Here is a 16,605-nt window from a genome sequence, read left to right as displayed (position 1 = left end):
AAATATGACGAAAAATGATAAAAAACTTTATGAAAAATAAATAAATGAATTTTTTTCATAGCAAACTCTGTTATACTTACTGTCTTTAAAGAAATTATCTTCTTCTTGATAAAATACTTAATATTAATGACTTATCAAGGTTATCAGTGAGATTTTAAGGTTTTTTGAAAAGTTATACGAAACTCTTCTGTTTGATGTATAAAATTTATTGATTTCTTATTACAAATTGTAAATAAAATTCTCAATTAAATGATTTTGTAGTCTTAATCGATAAAAATACAACTTACGTAACACATTGTTAAATTTCAAATAGTGCATATTTTTTTTAATTAAACTTCTCGCACTTGATAGTACATAAATACATATTTACATACTTGAGTTTAACAAAAAAGAATAACGCAAAAGTAAGGAAAATCATCTCGTTGACAAATCAAAAAGGTCACTGTTTGAAGCGATAGAGTAGCTTAAATATTACTGGAAAGACTTAGGTCATGCGTAGTTTAATAATTACATGTTATTAAATGGTACGTGTCAGCTAGATTTTCGAATGGATACCAAAGTTGACGCTCACATTTCATTCTTAACGGCACACACGTTTAACAAGGATATAAGAGAGATTAAATTTACTTGTCGATCTATATTTCAAGTTAAAAAAAAATCATGCTATTCAACAAATATCAGATTCTTTGACCTTTGCAAAGGATTGTGTCACACACTATAGTTAAAACTACCGTGAAAGTTGTGCAGCAGATCGCGTTTGTACTGTTGCAATTACTCTAGCCGCTGTACTTGTGGATGCTCAGATTAAATGTGTAGTTGCTGATAGTGCTGGGGCTGTTGCATCAACTGTACCGGTGAATACAGTTGTTTACGAAGCTGTTGCAGATGCATCTCGTTCAAGCACATTCAATTGGAATTTACAATTAGTTGAAAAGTTTACCAAAATTTTTTCAATGCCGTTGTTAAAAACATATAATTCAAAGAAAAATTAACGACTAACTTTGATATTTCTGTCAATTAGAAAAATTGTTTACCAAAATGGTAAGAACCTAATCTGCGCGTTTTTGAGTTGAATCAAAAGTTTAATGCCGACTCTTGTCGTGTAAGCGTCTAATTGGCCCAAGGCGGTGCATTAACGACTCTTCCTCATGACTTACTTTCGTCTTTAATTTTGTAAGAACTCGAGCTTTTGTTTAATGTTTACATCATAGCGCTCTTTTAACGATAGGTTAAGTATCAACTAAGCAATATTGACGAAAAAATTAAAAGTTAATTTTCATATAGAATATCCTGGTAAAATTAATACACGATGTATGTATAAAGAATTTTTCTAGCAAACTAGCATATACTTTTATTTTTCTTTCCATGTTTCATTTATCTACATTATCCTGTGGATATGGGTGATTTAACATTTTTTGTATTTCCAACACAATTTGTAAGTGTTTTTATTTCGCATTACATCAGAAAGTATAGTTTTAACAGCAATAATAATAATACATTAAGAGAACGTTCGCGTATCATGTTTTAAGCAAATATAACTGTACGAGATAAAAGTTTAATATTTTAATGATAATTACTTTGCATGAATTTAAAGGATCAAAATGAAATCTCTTATTACCTGGCGTAATCATAAGCAGCCAAATTGTCATACAAAACGCTGGCTCGAGTCGAAGGTGCCAGGGCTCCAGAGCTTGTTGGTTGCGGCATCCGTTTCAGAACGCCAAGCTGTTGAGTTGCCGGAAGGTATGGATGTGGCCCTGGATTTTGCTGCACTCTAGAAAAATACATGGGCCGTCGGAGTATCGGTTTATGTAGCACCTGCTGATGGGAAACAAGCATTTGCTAATGATGAAACGGAGGCAACAGCTTTTTCGGACCATGTTATGGAAGCTCGCCCTGAAGCGATTCGGGGACACTGACGGATCCCAACTGGCCCGGCGTCACCGTGGATGGCAGCGATGTACTGTTTTTACCATTAGGGCCACTTTCGTTGTCTTTTTTGAACTTCATCCTACGATTCTGAAACCATATTTGCACCTGAAGTTCTGTGAGCTCCAACTGTTGTGCCACGAGGGATCGATGGGACCGACTTAAATACTTAGTTGTCTCGAATATCCGTTCGAGCGATATAATCTGCGGCGTTGTCAATATCGTCCTGTTCCTTTTCTTTGCACATTCGTCTAGAAATATCAAAACATAATATACCTACTGACTTTAAAGTATAAAGATTTCGTCCAGGACATAATGAAGATGCGTTATTCAGAACAACTAAATGACGTTGCTGAGGAGCACAAATACAAAAATATTAAATCACCCATATCCACAGGATATTGTAGATAAATGAAACATGGAAAGAAAAATAGAAGTATATGCTAGTTGGCTGAAAAAATTTTTTCGTCTTTAGATTATTACTGTACATACAGACATCGTGTATTAATTTTATCAAGATATCCTGTATAAAAATTAACTTTTAATATTGTCGTAAATATTGCTTCGTTGATACTTAACCTATCGTAAAAAGAGCGCTATAATGTTAACATTAAACGAAAGCTCGAGTTCTTACAAAATTAAAGACTCAAGTAAGTTATGAAGAAGAGTTATTAATGCACCGCCTTGGGCCAATTAGACAATTACACGACAAGAGTCGGCATTGAACTTTTAATTCAACTCAAAAACGCGCAGATTAAGTTCTTACCATTTTGGTAAACAATTTTTCTAATTGACAGAAATATCAAAGTTAGTCGTTAATTTTTCTTTGAATTATATGTTTTTAACAACGGCATTGAAAAAATTTTGGTAAACTTTTCAACTAATTGTAAATTCCAATTGAATGTGCTTGAACGAGATGCATCTGCAACAGCTTCGTAAACAACTGTATTCACCGGTACAGTTAATGCAACAGCCCCAGCAGCATCAGCAACTACACATTTAATCTGAGCATCCACAAGTACAGCGGCTACAGTAATTGCAACAGTACAAACGCGATCTGCTGCAAAACTTTCACGGTAGTTTTAACTATAGAGTGTGACACGATCCTTTGCAACGTTCAAAAAATCTAATATTTGTTAAATAGCATAATTTTTTTTTAACTTAAAATATAGATCGACAAGTAATTTTAATCTCTCTTATATCCTTGTTAAACGTGTGCGCCGTTGAGAATGAAATGTGAGCGTGAACTTTGGTATCCATTCGAGAATCTAGCTGACATGTACCATTTTATAACATGTAATAATTAAACTACGCATGACCTAAGTTTTCTCAGTATTATCTAAGCTACTCTATCGCTTCAAACAGTGACCTTTTTAATTTGTCAACGAGATGATTTTCCTTACTTTTGCGTTATTCTTTTTCGTCAAACTCAAGTATGTAAATATGTATATATGTACAATTAAGTGCGAGCAGTTTAATTATAAAAAATATGCACTATTCAAAATTCAACAATGTGTTAAATAAGTTGTATTTTTATCGATTAAGACTGCAAAATTATTTAATTAAGAATTTTATTTACAACTTGTACTAAAAAATCAATAAATTTTATACATCAAACAGGAGAGTTTCGTATGATTTCTTAAAAAACCTTGAAATCTCACTGATAACCTTGATAAGTCATTTATATTAAGTATTTTATCAAGAAGAAGATAATTTCTATAAAGACAGAGAGAATAACAGAGTTTGCTATGAAAAAAATTTATTTATTAATTCTTCATTAAGTTTTTTATCATTTTTTGTCATATTTATTGACGAAGTGACAACATTGTGTAAAACAACGAACAAGTAACTAAAAAATTTCTTTCACTTCTCTGAATAACTCAGTAAGCAAAAAAAAGCTAATGGTAAATCTGAAATTGTTATTGTGGACCTCGGCGTTAGAGGTGTTCGTATGTATGGGCGTAATAAAAATTTTTTTTGATTAACTGATGTAGTTTTTGTCGCATTGGGCTAAATTTTGACGGAGAGTTTCATCTCTTATGTGTAATCTCTTTTGATTTAGAATCAGCAAGGTTTTATCATTTTCAGATGGTACTGTCAATGAATATAAAAAAACTTTTTTATTTACGTGATATTTTCATGGTTTACTGCGAAAGACAAAGTTGTAGATGTGACTTAAATATAACTTTTTGGTATCCAACCTCTTTTGTCCAGGATATGTAATCCAACCGTTTTGGGAGCAAAATCGTAACCCCTATATAACTTAGTTATTTTGCATTTTAGATTACAAAGTTAATATAAAACTCATAGATCTTAAAAAATGTAACTATTCTGTATACTACATTCTTATCTGTAAGATACAATTAACGCTATTAATCGCAAAAAAACAGAGAAATTAACAACTTGTTTAGAATATAGTTATACAATTAGTGTTTGAGGTAAACCCAAAGGCGATAATCATTGTGTTCTGAGGCTTGCTCCTCTTTGTCTTGAGAAAAGCATATATTTTTTTACCTACCCTGCACTGAAAAGTGCCGACTGTTGGCACAATGTGGTAAAAACAGTAATTTACTCCCTTAAATCAAGCGATCTTGTGTAAGTAAACGAAGTTTTTGCATAAATTTAAGCGCTTGTGACAATTTATTCTAATAAATATACTAAAAGCTATTTTTTCTACTTTTATTCTTTTATTAAATTTGTTACCTGATTTTATAATTTTTTCAATGGTACTTTTTGTCGGATAAGTGTCATCGTTTTCGGGGCTTTTTTGCGGCTCGAAGGGGGTAAAAAAGCCGCGGTGCCATGACGATTATGTGGCAAATCCTAATTTTTCGACCAAGGACACATTAGCTTCTCATAAACCTCGGGCGATTTTGAGGATCGGGTGTTTCCTCAGTAGAAAAACTAGGGTTTGCACCTGGTGGTGCGTTTAACGTGGGCAAGTACTGCCCAAGGGACCTGCAAAAAAATTCGAGAATTACCGTATAGAACTTATACAAAAACTATGATTCTCTCCTACGTAACCTTAAAATATATAGCACCATCGCCGCTTGATTTTGGGTTTACAGGCAAAAAAATAGTATACAAAACTTATTTAAAAAAGCTTTTTTACAAACATTGTATTACGTACCTTACCTTCATCTTGTGCCGTACACCTCTCGGTTCGTAAATTGAAGCCTTTGCAAACTCGTACGTAATATATTTTTCTTACCGTAAGCGCAAAGTGCAACTGCCTCATACCCCTGCCTAAAGTACGACTTTGTTTCATGTTTTCAGGGAGTAAAGCGCAACATTCTTTTCAGGCGAAAAATCGCATGTACCTACTGCTAGTAAAAAATAGTATATTACGGACGAGTTGGCAAAGGATTCGATTTATGAACCGACAGGTTAACGGCACGAGCCAAAGGTGAGGGACGTGACGAGGATTTGTAAAGTTGCCTTTTTGAACGAGTTTCGTATACTACTTTTCCGCCTGAGAACCAAAAATCAAGCGGCGAAGGTGCTATTTTGAGGTTTGAACCTGGAAAAATATTTTTATCTCCACTGCAGTGTTGCCCCTCTCAACTACGGCTTGGGAGGCAATATCCTTGCCGAAGAAAGTGCCAAAACACATTTCTTATATGCAGTAAATGTGATTCCCACCTAAGAGGTTACAGTGCATTCTCTTCCCGTAATCATGGAAAAACGTCATGTTTTTGGCAAGCGAGAGAAGAAAAAATAATTGTATTACTTTTCTACAAAATTTCACAAATTGATTTACTTTGCGCGATGTGTGTCCACGGGCGAAAAATGACATATTCTACTCTCGGTGAAAAAAAACATAATATGCGACTCGCGCACTAACATACAACAACCGCGCCTTACGGGAGTTTATTTTGTACTTTTCGCCCTATTGACGTAATGTACCATTTTTATTGCTTTCTTTCCTTTTATTACATTTTTGTTTCATTTCAATGCTTTGTTATTAAGATAAAAAACATGTAACTTCAGTAGCGAAGCTATAATTTGTCATCTTGTTGAACACAAAGTCATAAATTTTTTTTTGATATTAAATTCACAAAGAGTATTTTTTACATCAATTTGCACAAATTTTTTGGAAAGAAGGACGTCACGTAAATAAAAGAGTTCTTTTTTATATTGACAGTACCTTTTTAAAATGTTAAAACCTTGCTGATTTTAAATCATAAGAGATTTTACAAAAGAGATGAAACTCTCTGTCAAAATTCAGCCCAATGCGACAAAAAATACATCAGTTAATCAAAAAAAATTTTTATCATGCCCATACATACATACACCTCCAACGCCGAAATCCACGATATCAATTTTAGATTTACTATTAGCTTTTTTTTGCTTACTGAGTTATTCAGAGAAGCGAAAGAAATTTTTTAGTTACTTGTTCGTTGTTTTACACAATGTTGTTACTTCGTCAATAAATATGACGGAAAATGATAAAAAACTTAATGAAAAATAAATAAATAAATTTTTTTCGTAGCAAACTCTGTTATACTCTCTGTCTTTAAAGAAATTTTTTTCTTCTTAATAAAATACTTATTATTAATGACTTATCAAGGTTATCGGTGAGATTTTAAGGTTTTTTAAAAAGTTATACGAAACTCTTCTGTTTGATGTATGAAATTTATTGATTTTTTAGTACAAGTTGTAAATAAAATTTTTAATTTAATAATTTTGCTGTCTTAATCGATAAAAATACAACTTATTTAACACATTGTTAAATTTTGAATGATTCATAATTTTTATAATTAAACTGCTCGCACTTAATAGTACATATATATATATTTACATACTTGAGTTTGACGAAAAAGAATAACGCAAAAGTAAGGAAAACCATTACGTTGACAAATTAAAAAGGTCACTGTTTGAAGTGATAGAGTAGTTTGGATATTACTGAAAATACTTAGGTCATGCGTAGTTTAATTATTACATATTATCAAATGGTACGTGTCAGCTAGATTTCCGAAGCGATACCAAAGTTCACGCTCACATTTCATTCTTAACGGCACACACGTTTAACAAGGATATAAAAGAGATTAAAATAACTCGTCGATCTATATTTTAAGTTAGAATAAAATTATGCTATTCAACAAAAATCAGATTCTTTGAACGTTGCAAAAGATCGTGTCACACTTTATAGTTAAAACTACCGTGAAAGTTTTGCAGCAGGTCGCGTTTGTACTGTTGCAATTACTGTAGCCACTGTACTTGTGGATGCTCAGATTGAATGTGTTGTTGCTGATGCTGCTGGGGCTGTTGCATTAACTGTACCAGTGAATACAGTTATTTACGAAGCTTTTGCAGATGCATCAGTTGCTCTCGTTTAAGCACATTTAATTGGAATCTACAATTAGTTAAAAAGTTTACCAAAATTTCTTTAATGCGGTTGTTAAAAACATATAATTTAAAGAAAAATTATTGACTAACTGTTATATTCCTGGCAATTAGAAAAATTAATTATTAGACTGGTAAGAACTTAATCTGCGCGTTTTTGAGTTGAATTAGAAGTTTAACGCCGACTCTTCATGTGTAATTATCTAATTGGCCCAAGGCGGTTCATTAACGACTTTTTCTCATGACTTACTTTTGTCTTTAATTTTGTAAGAACTCAAGCTTTTGTTTAATGTTTACATCATAGCGCTTATTTAACGATAGGTTAAGTACCAACTGAGCAATATTTACGACGAAATTAAAAGTTAATTTTCGTGTGGATTATCTTAATAAAATTAATACACGATGTATGTATGTATAAAAATAAACCAAAAACGAAAGAATTTTTTTAGCCAACTACCATATACTTTCATTTTTCTTTCCATGTTTCATTTATCTACATTATCCTGTGGATATGGGTGATTTAACATTTTTGTATTTCCAACACAATTTGTAACTGTCTTTATTCCGCATAACATAAGTAAGTATAGTTCTTACAGCAATAATAATAATAGATTAAGAGAACGTTCGCGTATCATGTTTTGAGCGAAAATAACTGTACGAGATAAAAGTTTAATATTTCAATGCTATTTACTTTGCATAAATTTGAAGGATAAAAATAAAATCTCGTATTTCCTATCGTATTTATGAGCAGCCAAATTGTTGTACAAAACGCTGGCTCGAGTCAAAGGTGCCAGGGCTCCAGAGCTCGTTGGTTGCAGCATCCGTTTTAGAACTCTAAGCTGTTAGGTTGCCGGAAAGTATGGATGTGGCACTGGATTTCGCTGCACTCGAGATAAATACATTGGCCGTCGGGGTAACGGTTTATGTAGCACCTGCTGATGGGGAACAAGCATTTGCTAATGATGAAACGGAGGCATCGGCTTTTGTGGACCGTGTGATGGCAGCTCGCATTGAAGCGATTCGGGGACACCGGCAGTGCCCAACTGGCCTGGCGTCACCGTGGATGGTAGCGATGTACTGTTTTTACCATTAGGGTCTCTTTTGTTGTCTTTCTTAAACTTCATCCTACAATTCTGGAACCATATTTGCACCTGAAGATCTGTGAGCTCTAACTGTTGTGCCACGAGGAATCAATGATACCGGCTCAAATACTTAGTTGTCTCGAATATCCGTTAGAGCGATATAATCTGTGGCGTTGTAAATCTTGTCTTGTTTCTTTTTTTTGCACATTTGTCTAGAAATATCAGATTATGCATATTGTAAGTGTCCAAATATTTATTTTAAGCAAAATAATTATATAAGTATTATGTTGACCTTTCGGTTTGTGATCTTGTGGCTTGTGCTTCTTAGCAACGTCATTTAGTTGTTCTGAATACCGCATCTCCATTATGTCCTGGACAAAATCTTTATACTTTAAAGTCAGTAGTTATATTATTCCAATTCTACATAGGTACGGATCTTTAGAAGAAGCTCTGACGATTTAATAAACTTTATTGGCTACTATGTGTACGATCACGACAGTAGATTCTTACTGACACTTCGAAGGTACAAGCTAGAATTGGAAGCCAACACTGAACTGACTTGTAAAGCAAATACACACGGGCTTAAATACCCCAGTCGTTGTTACTTTCTTCTATGAAAGGGATCGTAAATTAATTTGCTGTTCTCCCTAAGAAAGCGCTCAAAGTTTAGTAGATTCTGTGAAATAATATTATTACCAATTGGCGCCGGCACTTACCTATGTAAAACTGACGATTAGCGTATGACGAATACTGAGCGAGTATTGACTCAAGCATATGACTGTATCGACGTATATCGTTTATGAGATCGCCCCTTCTTCCAATTGTGCAATTTAAATTTTTCTAACGTCCTTTTTTTCAAAAAATTTGTGCAAATTGATGTAAAAAATACTCTTTGTGAATATAATATAAAAAAAAATTTATGACTTTGTGTTTAACAAGATGGCAAATTATAGCTTCGTTACTAAAGTTACATGTTTTTTATCTTCACAACGAAGCATTAAAATAAAACAAAAATGTAATAAAAGGAAAGAAAGCAATAAAAATGGTACATTACGTCAATAGGGCGAAAAGTACAAAATAAACTCCCGTAAGGCGCGGTTGTTGTATGTTAGTGCGCGAGTCGCATATTATGTTTTTTTTCACCGAGAGTAGAATATGTCATTTTTCGCCCGTGGACACACATCGCGCAAAGTAAATCAATTTGTGAAATTTTGTAGAAAAGTAATACAATTATTTTTTCTTCTCTCGCTTGCCAAAAACATGACGTTTTTCCATGATTACGGGAAGAGAATGCACTGTAACCTCTTAGGTGGGAATCACATTTACTGCATATAAGAAATGTGTTTTGGCACTTTCTTCGGCGAGGATATTGCCTCCCAAGCCGTAGTTGAGAGGGGCAACACTGCAGTGGAAATAAAAATATTTTTTCAGGTTCAAACCTCAAAATAGCACCTTCGCCGCTTGATTTTCGGTTCTCAGGCGGAAAAGTAGTATACGAAACTCGTTCAAAAAGGCAACTTTACGAATCCTCGTTACGTCCCTCACCTTTGGCTCGTGCCGTTAACCTGTCGGTTCGTAAATCGAATCCTTTGCCAACTCGTCCGTAATATACTATTTCCTACTAGCAGTAGGTACATGCGATTTTTCGCCTGAAGAAAATGTTGCCCTTTACTCCCTGAAAACAGGGAACAAAGTCGTACTTTAGGCAGGGGTATAAGGCAGTTGCACTTTGCGCTTACGGTAAGAATAATATATTACGTACGAGTTCGCAAAGGCTTCGATTTACGAACCGAGAGGTGTACGGCACAAGATGAAGGTAAGGTACGTAATACAATGTTTGTAAAGAAGCTTTTTTAAATAAGTTTTGTGTACTATTTTTTTGCCTGTAAACCCAAATTTAAGCGGCGATGGTGCTATATATTTTGAGGTTACGTAGTGGAGAATCATAGTTTTTGTATAAGTTCCATACGGTGATTCTCAAAATTTTTTGCAGGTCCCTTGGGCGGTACTTGCCCACGTTAAACGCACCACCAGGTGCAAACCCTAGTTTTTCTACTGAGGAAACACCCGATCCTCAAAACCGTCCGAGGTTTATGAGAAGCTAATGTGTCCTTGGTCGAAAAATTAGGATTTGCCACATGATCGCCATGGCTTCGCGGCTTTTTTACCTCCTTCGAGCCGCAAAAAAGCCATGAAAACGATGACACTTATCCGACAAAAAGTACCATTGAAAAAATTATAAAATCAGGTAACAAATTTAATAAAAGAATAAAAGTAGAAAAAAAAGCTTTTAGTATATTTATTAGAATAAATTGTCACAAGCGCTTGAATTTATGCAAAAACTTTGTTTTCTTACACAAGATCGCTTGATATAAGGTAGTAAATTACTGTTTTTACCACATTGTGCCGACAGTCGACACTTTGCAGTGCAGGGTAGGTAAAAAAATATATGCTTTTCTCAAGACAAAGTGAAGCAAGCCTCAGAACACAATGATTATCGCCCTTGGGTTTACCTCAAACATCAATTGTATAACTATATTCTAAACAAGTTGTTAATTTTTCTGTTTTTTTGCGATTAATAGCGTTAATTGCATCTTACAGATAAGAATGTAGTTTACAGAATAGTTACATTTTTTAAGGTCTATGAGTTTTATATTAACTTTGTAATCTAAAATGCAAAACAACTAAGTTATATAGGGGTCACGATTTTGCTCCCAAAACGGTTGGATTACATATTCTGGACGGAAAAGGTTGTATACCAAAAAGTTATATTTCAGTCACATTAACAACTTTGTCTTTCGCAGTAAACCATGAAAATATCACGTAAATAAAAAAGTTTTTTTTCATTTATTGACAGTACCATCTGAAAATGATAAAACCTTGCTGATTCTAAATCAAAAGAGATTACACATAAGAGATGAAACTCTCCGTCAAAATTCAGCCCAATGCAACAAAAACTACATCAGTTAATTAAAAAAAAATTTTATTACGCCCATACATACATACACCTCTAACGCCGAGGTCCACAATAACAATTTCAGATTTACCATTAGCTTTTTTTTGGTTACTGAGTTATTTAGAGAAGTGAAAGAAATTTCTCAGTTACTTGTTCGTTGTTTTACACAATGTTGTCACTTCGTCAATAAATATGACAAAAAATTATAAAAAACTTAATGAAAAATTGATAAATAAATTTTTTTCATAGCAAACTCTGTTATACTCTCTGTCTTTATAGAAATTATCTTTTTTTTTAAAATACTTAATATAAATGACTTATCAAGGTTATCAGTGAGATTTCAAGGTTTTTTAAGAAGTTATACGAAACTTTTCTGTTTGATGTATGAAATTCATTGATTTCTTAGTACAAGTTGTAAGTAAAATTCTTAATTAAATAATTTTGCAGTCTTAATCGATATACCGGTTAACAAGATACCGGTAACTATATACCGGCAACTTAATACTGGTAACTAGATATTAATAACTAGTTACCGGTAACTAGATGACGGTAACAAGCTACCGGTAACTAGCTTCCAGTAACTGGATATTGGTATATGAGTTGCGTTAATTGTGACGAGCATTTAGTATTTGATCGTTCGTCAAGCGAAGCAGACATCGCGTCATTAAGGTGAGATGCATTGATAGTTCATTTATGTTTTAAATTATTGCAGATACAATTAAAATTTTCTTTTATTTTGTCTTTCATTTTAAAAATAACCATGCCATCTGGAAAAAAATCAAAGAATAGTAGAAGGAAAAAGGGAAAGTGGATTTCGTCAGTGTTAAGTAACATAAAAACTGCTGAATCCAGCTATAATTTAACGGTTCGTATAAATGATGGAAGAACTTTCATAGAACCGGAGGAGTTGAGACTGTTGGCAGCTAGGTGTGAGCTGCAATACCATAGATTGAAAAAGGCAAAAGGTGCTACCAATGACACAGTTATTGCTGAGTCCGGAATACAATTGCTACTTTAAGGTAAACAAACATTTATTTTTTTCGTTTTTTTAAATATTTAAAAAATTTTTTTTTCAGTGCTGAATCAATTCGTGAGAAAACCCTGTGTGAAAAGGTTGAAAAAATTTATCAGGTAAATGATAACGTTTTATTTACATTGTACAAGTTTCTCAAGTTTTTAATTTTTTCAGGAATATAAGAAATCCGTTGAGAATTGTTACACGACTGAAGAGCAACTCACTATTGTAAGAAAGTGGAAAGAAAAATTAGCTATCTTCGCGTTGCGGAAAAAAAAGGTTGATATTTAACAAAATGTGAGTTTCTTATGGTAGCTCTCCTGTCTTAAAAAAATAATTTTATCTATACACTGATTTTTTTTAAGGTAAAGCTGTGGAGAAGCTTCATCCAGAGCCGAAAGTTGAAAGAACTGGTCTTCTGACAACAGCAGAAGCAGAGAAAAAATGTTGTACAAGTAGTAAAATTAGTGCTGATTGCACCCCAGAGATTTCTATTCCAGCAATAGAAAGAACTCAGAGTGCTTTTGTACCAAAACGTAAGTATTTGAAATCTTACAACTGTATTTGACGTTTTCTGAATTTAATAAGAATATTATTTTGTTTGTTTAACAGCCACTAAGTCCATCAGTATTGAAGAATACAGAGCCAGAAAATTAGTTATAAGACCAATTAAGAAAATACAACCTTAAAAAATTATAAAACTTTTATGCATTTTTGTATGATTATATATTATTTGAATTTGTACTTTTTTTAATAAAGATTTAAACATACATTTTATTGGAGAGATCAGAATATGGTTGGACCTCACAGATACGAGCGAGGTTGGGGCTCTTATCACTTAAATCTTAAATATACATTTTTTGAAATTTTTTAATGTTAGCTAAGCAAAAAATGTGTTTTATGCTTAACAACTTTATATTTTAATTAGTTATTTAAATTAACATGTTTATTTTCTAATAAAATTTACGAACAAACTAATACGATAAAATATATGTTAAAGAATTTGCAAAAAAAAAATATTAGTAATAAAAAAATTTGTTTCACTACTAGAACAATTCAAATTAATTTAGAGTACTTCAGAAGCTTTGAAATTTAAAAAATTCCTTATTATACGAACAAAAACTACTTAAATTTAAAATTGCAGGTATGAAATTGATTGGATTTATTAATCCAATTAAAAAACACAAAAACTTCGTAAAAACAAAAATCAGACATTTTTAAGTGGGTTATAGGTGGGTCGTGCCCCAGGTTACAAATAGTGGATTATTACGAAAATTTTGTAAGTTTATGCGGGTTACTTGAGGTACACACAAAAACTCTGTAAGAAAACGAATTCGACGTTTTTACGTAGGTTACTGACGGGTTGTGCCCCAGGTTACGGATCGTGGGTTATTAGAAAATTTTTGAGGGTTACTCGGGTTGTGACCTAGGGCATGTGTTTGGGGTATTTGGGGTACAAAGGGTTACGCTCCGACAGAACCTATTTTTTTTTGATTTTCTATCGTTTCCGCTTGGTTTTGGGTCACGAAACACCTTTTTAAAGAAACGCACCGGTAGGCAGTGCCGAATTCACCAACTTCTCACCCAACTTTGACATTTGCAAACATGTATTTTCGTATTACGTATCTACGTGGGATTTCTTGAGACGAAATATTTTTCCACCATATCTTTTATTCCCCTTTTTTTATCCATCTTGGCTTTGAACTCTCGCACGGTTGCCCTGAAGTGTGAAATTGAATAACTTCTACGTTGGACGCATACAATACACACATACGCTGACGCACGATCACAAAGAAAAAAAATGAACAAATGCAAGACATTGTAGGTGTTGATCTGCTTTCAACTCAATATTTTTCAACACTATTGAGTTTCAATACATAAAGCTTGTTAATTTTCAGAATAACGTTTCCGTGTATTTATAGCGTAGTGACAAATTTAACAAAAATGTCCCTTCTTGCGAGCACTAAAGTACAATCTTGTAGGTTACAACGCAGGAAAGCAGCCAGTAAGCATTGACACATTGAGCGTCCAGCGAGCCCGCGAATTCAAGGACGTGTACGATGCCCTCCGGACTCCGGACGACTACGAAGACAATAACGAGCAACAGTGCAACCTGAACAACCGCGTTGAGCTCCCGTACTTGGTCAAAAGAATCGCGTCCTAGCATACATGTGCAGCTTCGACGAGCCTTAAAAACTTAATAGACCAGGAACTGTATCTGCTGGAGCAGGCTGCCTCACCGTCCTTGAGACTCGAGCCGCGGCGTCTATTGAGACACCTGAGGAGCCGAGTGAGGCTCGCCTTTCTCAACCTAGCTAGGAACGCCTTGGCTCACCACGACAATCGAGCCAAGATAAGGGAACTTTCGAAAATTTACCTAGTGTGCAGTATACACGGTAATTTGTCTGGAATCAGAAAACCGTGAGCAATCCGATTTTTAGTAGTATGAGTCCAAGTTTGTTTAGACAGGAAAATATTTTTAAATCAGTTGTCCTGTTCATCCGATTTTAAGTAGTGCGAGTCCAAGTAAGATCAGCCAGGTGAATATTCTCAAATCAGTATACCTATCATTCTGATTTTAAGTAGTAGGAGTCCAAGTTTAAGTTTGGCCAGATAGAAGAATATTTTAAAACCAATTTCCCCACCGATTCGATTCTAAGTAGTACGAGCCCAAGTTCAGTCAAACATGATAATATTTTTTAATCAGTATTCCTATTAAACCTATTCTAAGTAGTACGAATCCAAGTTTGGTCAGACATGAGGAAATTTTTCAATCAGTATTCCTATAAATTCAATTTTAAGTAGTACTAGTCCCAGTTTGGTAAGATAAAAGAATATTTTTTAATCAGTTTTCCTGTTAGTCCGATTTTTAGTAGTGCGAGTCCAAGTAAGATTAGGCAGGAAAATAATTTCAAATCAAATTTCACATCAAACCGATTTTAAGTAGTACGAGTCCAAGTTTTGCCAGACATAAGGATATTTTTTAATCAGTATTCCTATAAATTCAATTTCAAGTAGTGTGAGTCCAAGTTTGGTCAGATATGGACAGATTTTTTAAAAATATAGATACACGTTTCTTAGAAATGTATCTATAATACAGGGGAAAAAAAAATTTTAATTAATTCGCAGGAATCAACGCGGACGCGACTGTGCCCGTCATGCGGGCATCTCAGGGGACTCGAGGATTTTGAGACCGATCACCGCGAGCGGGTCTCGAGAAAGTGTGTCGACTGCACGGCTCTAAGGCCAGGGCGCCGACCTGGCCACTACCCAGAAATCTACGAGAGGTTGCTCAGAGAGCTGCGAAGGCAAGAAGCCCCACCCTTTAAATCATCCCAAATTATTTTTTTTTCCCCATTTCAATTCCCTTTTCGTTTACCGCAGACGAGACGGTGACAGCAGCCTTGCGTTTGTCGTGGGTCCAAAGGCAGTTGGTTACCTGGTAAATGACATATGGCACGGGCGCTCGATCTTTTCGGGGTGTGACGAGCTCGAGTGACTGCGGCTCGCGAGGCTTGACCCTCGCAAGCCCTGGACACCCTGGAATAATCTGTTGGCGACAAGACGCGAGACTCGGATGCACGAGGTGCTCGCGAGCGATTCCTCGGGCCCACCGGATGCCTACGACGGAGAGCTGGTTCGCAAACTCAGGAAGATGAATGCACTGGCGAGACTTTACTTTGAGTCAATGGTCAGATACCACTCGGACCCGGGGATGTCTCTGTGAGGTAGGATTTTTTTACATAAGTGTTGCGATTGTAACTGCCATTTTTTCAATAATGCTAATGAAGCATTGTTTCTTTGTTACGACATATTTTTGTATGATCACGCATTTGATGCTGAACCATGATGATACATTAAAAAAATTAACAGTAAAGACTATGATTATGTTGTCAGGTAAATAAAAAATATAAATATCAAAATGAACAATTCAAGAGTTTTAAACTTAATTTGATTATAAGTCGACGTATGGTATGCAATGTTTCACTGAAATAGTTTTATTTCAGCAGAGCAGTTGCATCGCGGATAATGAAATAACAGTTGGTATTTATTTTAAATCCAACTCTGTTATAATTAAAAATATTTTTTTTTTTACGAAATAAAACATAATGCATTTTGCACATGTTTTTAACTTTTGATTATATCGTGCTATTACATGAATCGTGTTCTTCGCAAGTTTTTGTTGCAGAACGGAGATTCCTACGTAGCCTGAAAAAAGTTTTTTTGTTAAAATTTAATTCCTTTATGTTCATAAAGAAGTCTAAATGAGTCTTATA

At 34.3% G+C, this 16,605-nt stretch overlaps 1 pseudogene; it reads left to right on the top strand.

Moving 5' to 3' along the window:
• Window positions 1–8,134: 8,134 nt before the first annotated feature.
• LOC149373647 (IQ motif and ubiquitin-like domain-containing protein) lies at window positions 8,135–16,055 on the top strand (annotated as a pseudogene).
• The last annotated feature ends 550 nt before the right edge of the window (window positions 16,056–16,605 follow it).

This window comes from Copidosoma floridanum, unplaced genomic scaffold, assembly GCF_036245765.1.
Source record: "Copidosoma floridanum isolate Cflo_tuat_1 unplaced genomic scaffold, Cflo_Japanese_pri ptg000030l, whole genome shotgun sequence".
NCBI lineage: Eukaryota > Metazoa > Arthropoda > Insecta > Hymenoptera > Encyrtidae > Copidosoma > Copidosoma floridanum.
This window is presented reverse-complemented; position numbering and strand designations above follow the sequence as displayed.